The sequence below is a fragment of the Lissotriton helveticus genome, chromosome 2_1 (assembly GCF_964261635.1).
Source record: "Lissotriton helveticus chromosome 2_1, aLisHel1.1, whole genome shotgun sequence".
Taxonomy (NCBI): domain Eukaryota; kingdom Metazoa; phylum Chordata; class Amphibia; order Caudata; family Salamandridae; genus Lissotriton; species Lissotriton helveticus.
The window spans coordinates 1212096210-1212106332 of NC_136059.1; positions in this window are offsets into that span (position 1 = coordinate 1212096210).

Below are 10123 nucleotides of genomic sequence, written 5' to 3' on the forward strand. Positions count from 1 at the left end.
TAAATATGTTTGATATATTGAAGAATGAGTGGATGTATAAGTGTCTGGATGAAGGATTTAGTAAGTGCGTGACTGACTGTATGAGTGAGTGAATACATGTGTCGTACTAAATGCATGGGTTAGTGACTAAACTGTCTGAATGTGTGCATCAGTATGTCTGTTGTGATGTAAACTGCTGCATGTGTTGATCATTAGCTATACGAGAGGCTATATGTGTTATTGATTGGTTGCCCAAGTATTTGTATGGGAGATTGAGTTTGTGTGGAGGTGGCTGGGAGGTGTGTGACTCTGTGAATAGATGTGTGAGCAGTTGATTCACTAGGTGTATGAGTTCAAGAGTGCATGTGGAAAAAGCTACATGGGCGGTTCACTGTGTGCATGAGTGTATTGATGAGTGAATGGATATCTCAATGCTACATGTCATAGTAAGTACATATGTAAAACACAGTACATGTGAGAGTTGGCATATATAAATAACTGTGCATGAGAGCCACTGAATGTGTGAGTGGCTGTATGGATCATTGTGAACTTGTATCAGGGATTGTATAAGAGAGTAAATATGTGTTAGTATATGTTTGAATAAGTAAGGTGTGTATAACTGTATAGTTGAGGAAATGGAGGTGAGATTGTTTCTTTGCATGACTGACTAGGTGTGTGAGTAAGTCCATGGATGAGTGACAGTGTGTGAGTGTCTGTATACACTGAGTGTATCTAAGGTTATATTAGAGTCTGAAGAGGTTTATCGTATTAGCACAAGAATGATGTCAAATGAGATGTCATCAGTGATGTCATCAGTGATGTCATTTGAGATGTCATCAGTGATGTCATCAGTGATGTCATTTGAGATGTCATCAGTGATGTCATCAGTGATGTCACTGACCATGTCATGAATGATGTAATATGTGACATCATCAGCAGTGGATTGCGGGTGCGCGATATATAGTTAGTGCAACTAACTATATATGGAATTTCAATGGTTTTGTGTGAGTAAAATAAGGTTTTTTAAATGCTAATTCCTAACTATATATGGTCTATAACCTATGGTTTTTTCAGTGAATTTTCAAGGTTTTGTAAATACTAATTCCTAACTATATATGGTCTATAACCTATGGTTTTTTCAGTGAATTTCATTGGTTTTTTAAAAGCTAATATCTGTAGCTGTAAAATGTATTCTTCTTTAAATCCAAAAATATATTTTATATGTTTATTAATAATTTTTTTTTAAATATTTTTTTTTCTTCGCTCCCGCTTCGCGAATCGGTTAGCTTCCCGTTAGCTGACCTTGATGCCGCGAAATAGTCAGCGAACCGGTAAACGTTCCTTTAGCGCAACTGCCGCGTTAGAAAACAACATCGTGACGCCTCGCGTCCACATGACGTTTCGCGTTGTCGCGTGATACGTCATTTGACGTGCTACGTTAGCGTACCCGAAAGGGAACTGGTACGCGAACCGAGGCGCGAAGCGCAGCTTCACGGAAGCAAACCGGGAGGCGGCGCAAAGCGCGTAACGTAAACACAGCAGGTCATGTGACTTGGTAATAACACTTTTCATTGGTTCATTTCACTTTTGGTTTCCTAATGATGTAAGACTAGATCATGTAATCTAAAATTAACACTTTTCATTGGTTGAGAACTATTGTTTTTCCCAAATGATGAAAACCCCTCCTTCTTTCCTCACTCTGACTTTCATCTTTGTGAGAGAAAGACCCTTTGTTACCAGTGAGCAATGGCTTCTTTAGTAGCTTCAGCTGGTGCTTCCCCACCACCTCCACCACATCCAAGGAAGAGAGGACCACCTGCTGAAGTTATAATTCAGCAAGAAGAGGAAGAAGAGGAAGAGGAGGAAGAGCAGGAAGAGAGGCAGTTTTTGCCTGAGGAGCCCAGGACGTCTCACCGGAAAGAAAACTTCATTTGGCAATTTTTTTAAATTCCCAAAGGCCAGAAAAAAGTAAATGCAAGATACGTAACTTGCCTTATATGTCAAGATAGACTGTCCAGAGGGACCGAGAAGAAATACAGTTATGGAAACTACACAATGCATCGCCATATGACTAGGTGGCATCCTAACAACTACAGTGCTGCACAGTTTCGTAACGATCTAGATAATCCCCCTATTATGGCCAGAAGATCTGTTGTACCGGAAGTGACGGGACCAGAGGGCAGGGAGATGGTGCCAAATATACAAATGAGATTTGGGGAAGTAAAACAAATCTGCGTACATTGCAATGGATTCATTTGCTACAGAGAAAGTAGCATCACTCTGATCAACAGAGCTATTGACAATCATATTCCAGTTTGTCCGAAACGCCCCAAACAATAAATTCTTTTTTTTTTGTTGCTCCTGTTGAGCCCTTTACAATGAATCGTTTTCGTTCCCCCCCCCCAAAAAAACCAAAAAAAATATAAAACCGTTCAGAAAAATTCAAAAAAAGTAAAAAAATGTTCAGAAAAATAATAAAAAAAATATAAAACAACAAAAACAATTTAAAAAAAAGTTCTTTTCAGAACTACCTCCCCGTTATTAAAAAATTGGTAGAATATTTGGAACTCTGCCAACCTCTATTTCTCTTGGTTCGCTTCCCAGTTCGCTCGCCGGTACCCGAACCGGGAGCGAACCAAAAATTTTTTTTTTAAAAAAGAACAGTAAGTATAAGGGAAGGAAACAGACAGTTATGTTAAAAGAAAGGCAGCTATAGGGGAGTAAACTAGAGATACTATTACCCATAATCCACTGCTGATGATGTCACATATTACATCATTCATGACATGGTCAGTGACATCATCAGCAGAGGATTGCGGGTAACAGTATCCCTAGTTTACTCCCTATAGCTGTCTTTCTTTTAACATAACTGTCTGTTTCCTGCCCTTATACTTACTGTTCTTTTTAAAAAAAAATTTTTAGATCAGTCAGAAACAGTGAAAGTAATAGAGACAGAGTGAGTGACCAAGAGTGAAGAAGTATGAGAAGAGAGGGACTAAGAAAAATAGTGAAGGAGTAGAGTAATTAAGTAATAGAGAAAGGAATGAGGGAAGTAGCAAAGGCAGGAAAGTGATTCTTAAAGAAATGAAGCAGTGGAAGTAATAGAAGTTAAATGTGATAGAAATATAACAAAAAGAGTACAAAACATTTACCTTATAATTGTCGTTAAGTTAGTCATTTGTTCTTTTTATACTAAAAAATCTGTGAAAGAGAGAACAAACATTTGAAAAATATTAAAACATGTTTTTAATAAATTAGAAAAAACAAGGGAAAAGATTGAAGGACAAATAGTTTTTCAAGAACTTTGACACTTACAGAAGCCTCTGCTTCTCCATGCCCCTACACAGTCCTAAAAATATACATTTTAAACTAATAGTATCTTGATGCAGATGAAGTGAGTCCTATCTTGCAACATTGTGCATCTTTTGCATGACTGCTGCATCGGTTTCGTGTGGCATTGTTTTTTTACAGCATGACACATCTGTCTAGATTCATCATTTTATAATTTTGTCCCCTCATAGCAAATCTTTTCAACCGCGACTGCGTCACAAAAGTGACGCACAGTGGCGCAAAAGAGGCATACACCTATCATAAATCTGTCCCTAACATGTTAAATAATTGATTCAGGATGACAATAAGGTGTGGCCTATCCAGAGGTTTGTTTAAGGTGAGGCCTACTCAGGGTTGCAGATCAAATTTACACTTATTGAAGAATACAGAGGAGATAATACATGTGAACGCCTACTAATGAAGTAAGTCATGTCCACTTCACTCTTGAACAAAGGCTAGACCTCTTCTGTGTCCGTGGACAGACCTAAACTTCATCTGCACAATGTCATTCATAAACTTAGGAAACACAGGTGATGTAATTGACAAATGTGGAGTTTATTATCCTCATTTCACAATCACATCACCTGTGTTGCCTTTGCTTAGGTATCTCATACTGCAGATGGAGTCTAGCATATCAAACAGTACACAGAAGTTGAGCAGTGTATACAACAATTTTGACACTTAGAAAAGCTTCAGCTGCATGTCCCCTACACAGTGCTAATTATATACATTTCAAAGTGATGGTATCTTGCTGGAGATGAACTGAAACCTATCTTGCAACATGGTGCATGTTTTACACAAAAGTGACCCACAGCGGAGCAAATGAGGCGCACGGTCATCATAAATCTCAGCCTAACATTTTAAATCATTGTTTCAAGATGCCGATAAGGTGTAACCTATTCACAGATTTGTTTCAGGTAAGTCCTACTCAGAGTTGCAGATGAATTTTAGGTTTGTTGAAGAATACAGAGAAGAAAATACATGTGCAGGCCTACCAACCAAGTGTGTCATGTCGACTGCACTCTTGGACAAACGTTAGACCTCCTCTGTCTCCAGGAACAGGCCTAAACCTCATCTACACAATGTGATGTGTAATGTTAAGAAACACAGGTAATATAATTGAAAAACGTGCAATTTTTTTTCCTCATTCCACAATCATATCATCTGTGTTTCCTTTGCTTAGGTATCTCATTGTGGAAATGTAGTCTATCATATGAAAGACTACGTAGAATATGAGCACTGTATGCAACAACTTTGACACTTACAGAAGCCTCACCTTCTCCATGCCTCCTACACAGTTCTACATGTACATCATAAATGCAAACAGAACAGAATTAATTATACATGTTAAATGGTTTATTTTTGCTGTTCTCAGAATGTATCAAATTTCACTAAAAACAGTGACTTGAAGGTATTCATCATATAACAGCGGGGAAAAAAAACACAATCAAAATGATTGTGTTTAAAAAACCCATACAACATAACAAATCAGAATTCAGAACTCTTTAAAGTTAACTTACTTTCCATGACGGCGAAGGATGTCCTATGAACAGCTTACACTCTGTTGTGCTGTTATTACTTTCAACCCGCCACTTTCTGAAAGAAAACCTCCATCGTTTTCAAAAACATGTTACATACAATAAATGACTTCTCGCTCTCTACCACACGTTTCCACAAGGCCAAATCGTGTCAGAGCCATTTATAACTCTTGGAATTCTTGTAAGCCAATCCCGTCATGTTGTATTTCCGCAACTTTCAGAATTAAAATGTTGAAGATCATTTTCACAATCCTGGATTACTAATATCTTACCTTTCTTGCTCACTCATGTTCTACATTTCCTATGACACTGATACTGCTTACTATGAAGCAGACTTACACTATCTCTATGACTACTACAATTATTAAATTCTCTACATCACTTTTAATCACAAAGCAATATAAAACAGTAGACAGCATTGCAGACTTACATTCCCTCTACTCCATGTTTTGATTGGCTGCTTGAATTTGCTTATAAAAAGAAACAGTTTTTCTGAATTCATTCAAAGTGCAGTTATTTCAACATCACGTCCAGTGTTATGGTAAGAAGTTATGTCTCTGTACTACACTTATCCTCAAGGCCAAATCGTGTAGGAGCCATTAGAACTTCTTGAAATTCCTCAGAGCACATCCCGAGATTCTTTCCCTAAAATTTTGGTTTTAAAAACACCAGGTAAGAGTTTTTAAGGTCATACGGCAATTTTTTTTTGAAAATTAAAACAGAATCATTGCAGAATGACCAGCCGTTTCTAGACTTTAAATAAGCTGTGTAATGTCCTGATGTTATTGAAGGACCGTCATGATATATAATTGCTGCAGTTACAAAAGTCCTTCCTGATATTGACAACTGTGAAGCCACAAAATTTTTAATTAAAGTTGTCAATTTTGTTCCATCAGGCCTACATCGTTGGAACATTAAAATAACATACTGGCCATATGTTCGTATAAATAATGTGGACATCATTTCAGATTTACATTGGCTACACTCCATGTTGTGATCAGCTGCTTTTACTAGTTTATTAAAAGAGACTGATTTACTGTCTGGCAAAGTTAAATATATAAATCTTTCTGAGTCTACACTAGTACTACTTGATACCTCACAGTTCTCGCAGTCATGCTGCCATTGATAAGAAAGCCCAAACAGGTGATCTACATCTACACCTTCAGCATGCAATACATCAAGTATATACATTAAAAACTCCTGACAATCTTGCTGAATATTTTGAGAGAATTGTGTTTGGCCTGAACATCTGTCCAACAGATTTCGAATTTCAGACACACTTTCTATTTTTGTTCTATCTGTGCTACATTTCTCTAACACAGAATTTAACAAACTGCAAAATCTTTGATCAGAATTGACCACAATCTCATTAGCATAGCAGTTGACACCAGAACTGTTTTCAAATTGAAAACCAACAACATCTTCAACAGAATCCTTTTTGTTTCTGCTTATAATTTCAGGTTCATCGACTTTTCGTCTTTTTGCTGCAACCTCCCTAGTATTTGTCACATTTCTTCGTTTCCGGCCTACCACACGTTTCTCAAACAAAGGATATTGAGGCAAATGTGGCGCATACTCTCTTCTTAACCTATTGTATTCCTTAACACAATCTAGATCCGCACAAATGTTTGTGACATCACACTCAATCAAGTACAATCCCGATAAAGTTCTAACTCGTGACAATGCCACATATGCCATACCCTCCTTGAACACAGAACTGCCAATATTCACCAATGCACTGTCTACACTTAAACCTTGCGATGTATGGATTGTCACCGCATATGCCAAGCAAACAGGAAACTGCTTACGGCGAACATATAAGTCTTTTACAAGCAAAAATCTAGCAGAGCAACGACCAATTAGCTGTACTTCCTCAATGCCATCAAATTTAATTTTTAAAAATTCAATTCCATCTCTATTTCTGTATTTCACAAAATCAACAACATTACCCATTGATCCATTTACCAGACCTCTTTCAACATGTAAATTCCTTCTTAAAATTATACGGCAGTTCAAGCACACATTCAGAGTCTTTTCAAAACCTGCAGTTTTAGATATAGTCTTCTCTAATGAATCCAATTTTGATTTCAAATTCTCAGACAAAATAATTGTTGATCCCATATGCTCTACTCTGTCAATAGCTTCTAGTTTCACAATCTCCTGCTTTTCCAAATGCAACATTTTGTTGTTGAATTTGGCACATTCTGCAAGAGTTGGCATCAAACATATTCCAGATTTCTTCTCAGTAATTTTCTGAAAAATATTCTCAGGCACAACATCTTGTTCTGGATATAAATTTCACAGTAATCGTGCATGTAAAGCTTCTTTCCCATGCTCGGTCACTTTTCCAATTCTAACATCTTGTAGAATACTCTTGTAAACTTCATCCTTCGCCTGACGCATATTTTCATGCAGTTCAGCATAATTGAAGTTTAACCATATATTGACGTTGCCAATGCTCCCTAGGCACTTCCTGGTATCTTCATGCGTGAGCATTTTGAACACAGGTTGCCCTTTCACTGGTGTCAGCTGCAGAAGATCTCCGAAAACAATGATGTGTTTGCCACCAAATAACACATCATACTCTGTTTTGAGAACTTCTTGCATTCTCAAATGCACAAACGCAAGCATGACATTGGAAACCATGCTTACTTCGTCAATGATAAGAAGTTTCATTTTCCTCAAGATTCTTGAAACTTCAAAACAAGCATCTCCAGATAGCTTGTGATATTGTAATTTGTTGTCATGCTCCACTGGCAGCATCAGTAAACGATGTAAAGTAATCCCTTTAATGTTATGTGCTGCCAGTCCAGTTGGAGCGGTGACAACACAAGACAGCGATGACTCTGTCCTTTCCTGCAAATAGCATGAAATTGCTTTAATAAGGAAACTTTTTCCAGTTCCCACTTCTCCACTCACGTACAGTCGGACAGGCTTCAACGACGTACATGAACACTCTTTCTTGTCATGACTTAATCCATGATCAATTTGCATGGTAACTTCTTCATATATTTTCCTCTGCTCAACGTTGAGTTGTCTTTCCAACTCTTCTAAGTTAACCGCATCCTCCTGAGCATGTGCCATGGCTCTTTCCACTTCATTCATAGCAGTGGCAGCTTCATTTTCGATAACAGGTCCTCCTAGTGGATCCTGACTCAATGAAGCAGAACTCTGACTGTCCTGAGAACTGTCTCTGGCAATCTCGGCTGCAATCGTTGCTTCCTGCTCAATTTCCGCATTCAACATTTCTACATATTTGGGAAAAGCAGGACATTCTATGGTCTCCTTGGCAGCATTGAAAGAGTCTTCGTAACAGAGGAAATCTCCAAGCAGTTCCTCTTCTGCACGCCAAGGCTTGAAAAGTTGCAAAAGTGCTAAATAGAAAAACTCCTTTTTTTCAGGAGATTCGCCACTCAATTTTCGATGGTTTACTAAGTGGCATTTTCTTTGCTTGACCAGACATCCCTCACTTCCTATTACAGCATACACTCCTTTCTCAGTATCTTCTTTGATGTTCCTCTTGAATATGTAATTTTGAAGAACCTCATACAGACAAACATTGTCGAGGTGTTTGCTTCGATTTGGATAATATGTATCCAACATGTTGGTCTTCAAAATGTCGGTACTGTTTGGCTCCTTTTCCGCCAAATACTCAATTTCCCGCACAGGTTTCAGAACTCGATTACGCGTTGCAGCAAGACCAAGACTCGCCCAAACGATACTCCTGGACTTGGCATAGAGACTTGCTGAAGACAACCGGTCAGAGCATTCGTAAGCTCCGATTTCTCGATGCGACAACATCTTCAGACTGAAACTGTACAACTTCTTGCTGAGGCTCTTTTCATGTGAAATGTCCTCCCACATATCCTTCAATTCTGTCTTCTCTTTTTTGGTGATGTAAGATGTCACATACCGAGCCACAGCCATACAGTTATCAGCCACAAACTGTATATCCATGTTAGCATTCCACATGGACAAAATCACCGGGTTGTAGTCGTTGATGTACTTGGACTCTTCATTCCTCTTCAAATTGTATGTGTTTTTAGGTGATTTCTTCATCACATTATGTCGCAGCGAAGACATCAAACTGTTTACTCTTCCTTCAGAAATCACCGGTCGTGGAAAGCCGAAACGACATTTGGTGTAGAACTTGTCCTTGTTTCGGAATTTACGACGACAGTACTTTCCACATCGATGGCTTTGGAAACGTAGAACTTTTTCTCTTAGGCTTTTCTTCTCCTTTGCGTTTGGATTAGCACACGTAGAATACTGTTGTATGAAACTCATCACTGACTCTTCTGGATCCGTTCCAAATTTAGGTGCATCCTTGATCCACAGCAGCATATGTATGTGAGGAGCACCTCTTGCTTGGTACTCCTTTCTCCAGAAGAAATCCAACACCTCTCCAAGAGGTGGATTCTTCTTATTCATGATGAAAGACATCATAGCTTCAAATCTATGATTGAAGTACCTGCATACATTGACTGGATCCAAAGAGCACAGTTCTCCGGGTGTCTTGAATTCGATGTTTTCGATGTTTGCATTTGCCTCTCGTAGAAATTCAAGTAAGTCTTCCCAGCCATACTCGGCACAGCTCAGAGTGAGGAACCATGTGGGAGTTCCTAAGTTCCTCAGCATACATTTTAAATCACCATGACGACGGTACCAGTACTCATTAGTACCACGCTGACACGCCATGAGATTAATCAGGTGAGAATCCAAAATACTGTCTTGGACATTGACTTTATCCATAAAGTCACTTGCCGAGATGTTTTGCATGTGTATACCACTTTTCAAGATGTGGTTCACTGCATATGACAGTCCAGACAGATCGCTTTCAAACAGGAGATGAAACAAATAGGGAATGCATTGTCGAAACCTAGCATCTCCTGCATACAATCGCAAAGTCCGGTATTCAGAAGCAGGAATTTGATGAGGTCGCTCATCATATCTTCCTCCCTGACCTGTTGGAAAAAGCTGTGGGAAACACCGAGCTTCCAAACTTTCCTCCCAAACACTAATGGGACTCCCTTTGGCTTGTTTCATTTGAAACAACTCAATAGCATTCCCCATGACTTCCTTGGAATGCAAAGGATGAACACTATAATGTTCATATATTTCTTCACTAGTACAGGGTTCTACTTTCTCAATTTGACCAGCACACAAATCGCTATCCTCTTCCTCACTTACTTCCTCTTCTGCAACATATACATTTTTATAGTATTTATTATTTTTTTTCAAATACAATGTTGCCTTTTTGACTTTCCTAACATCCA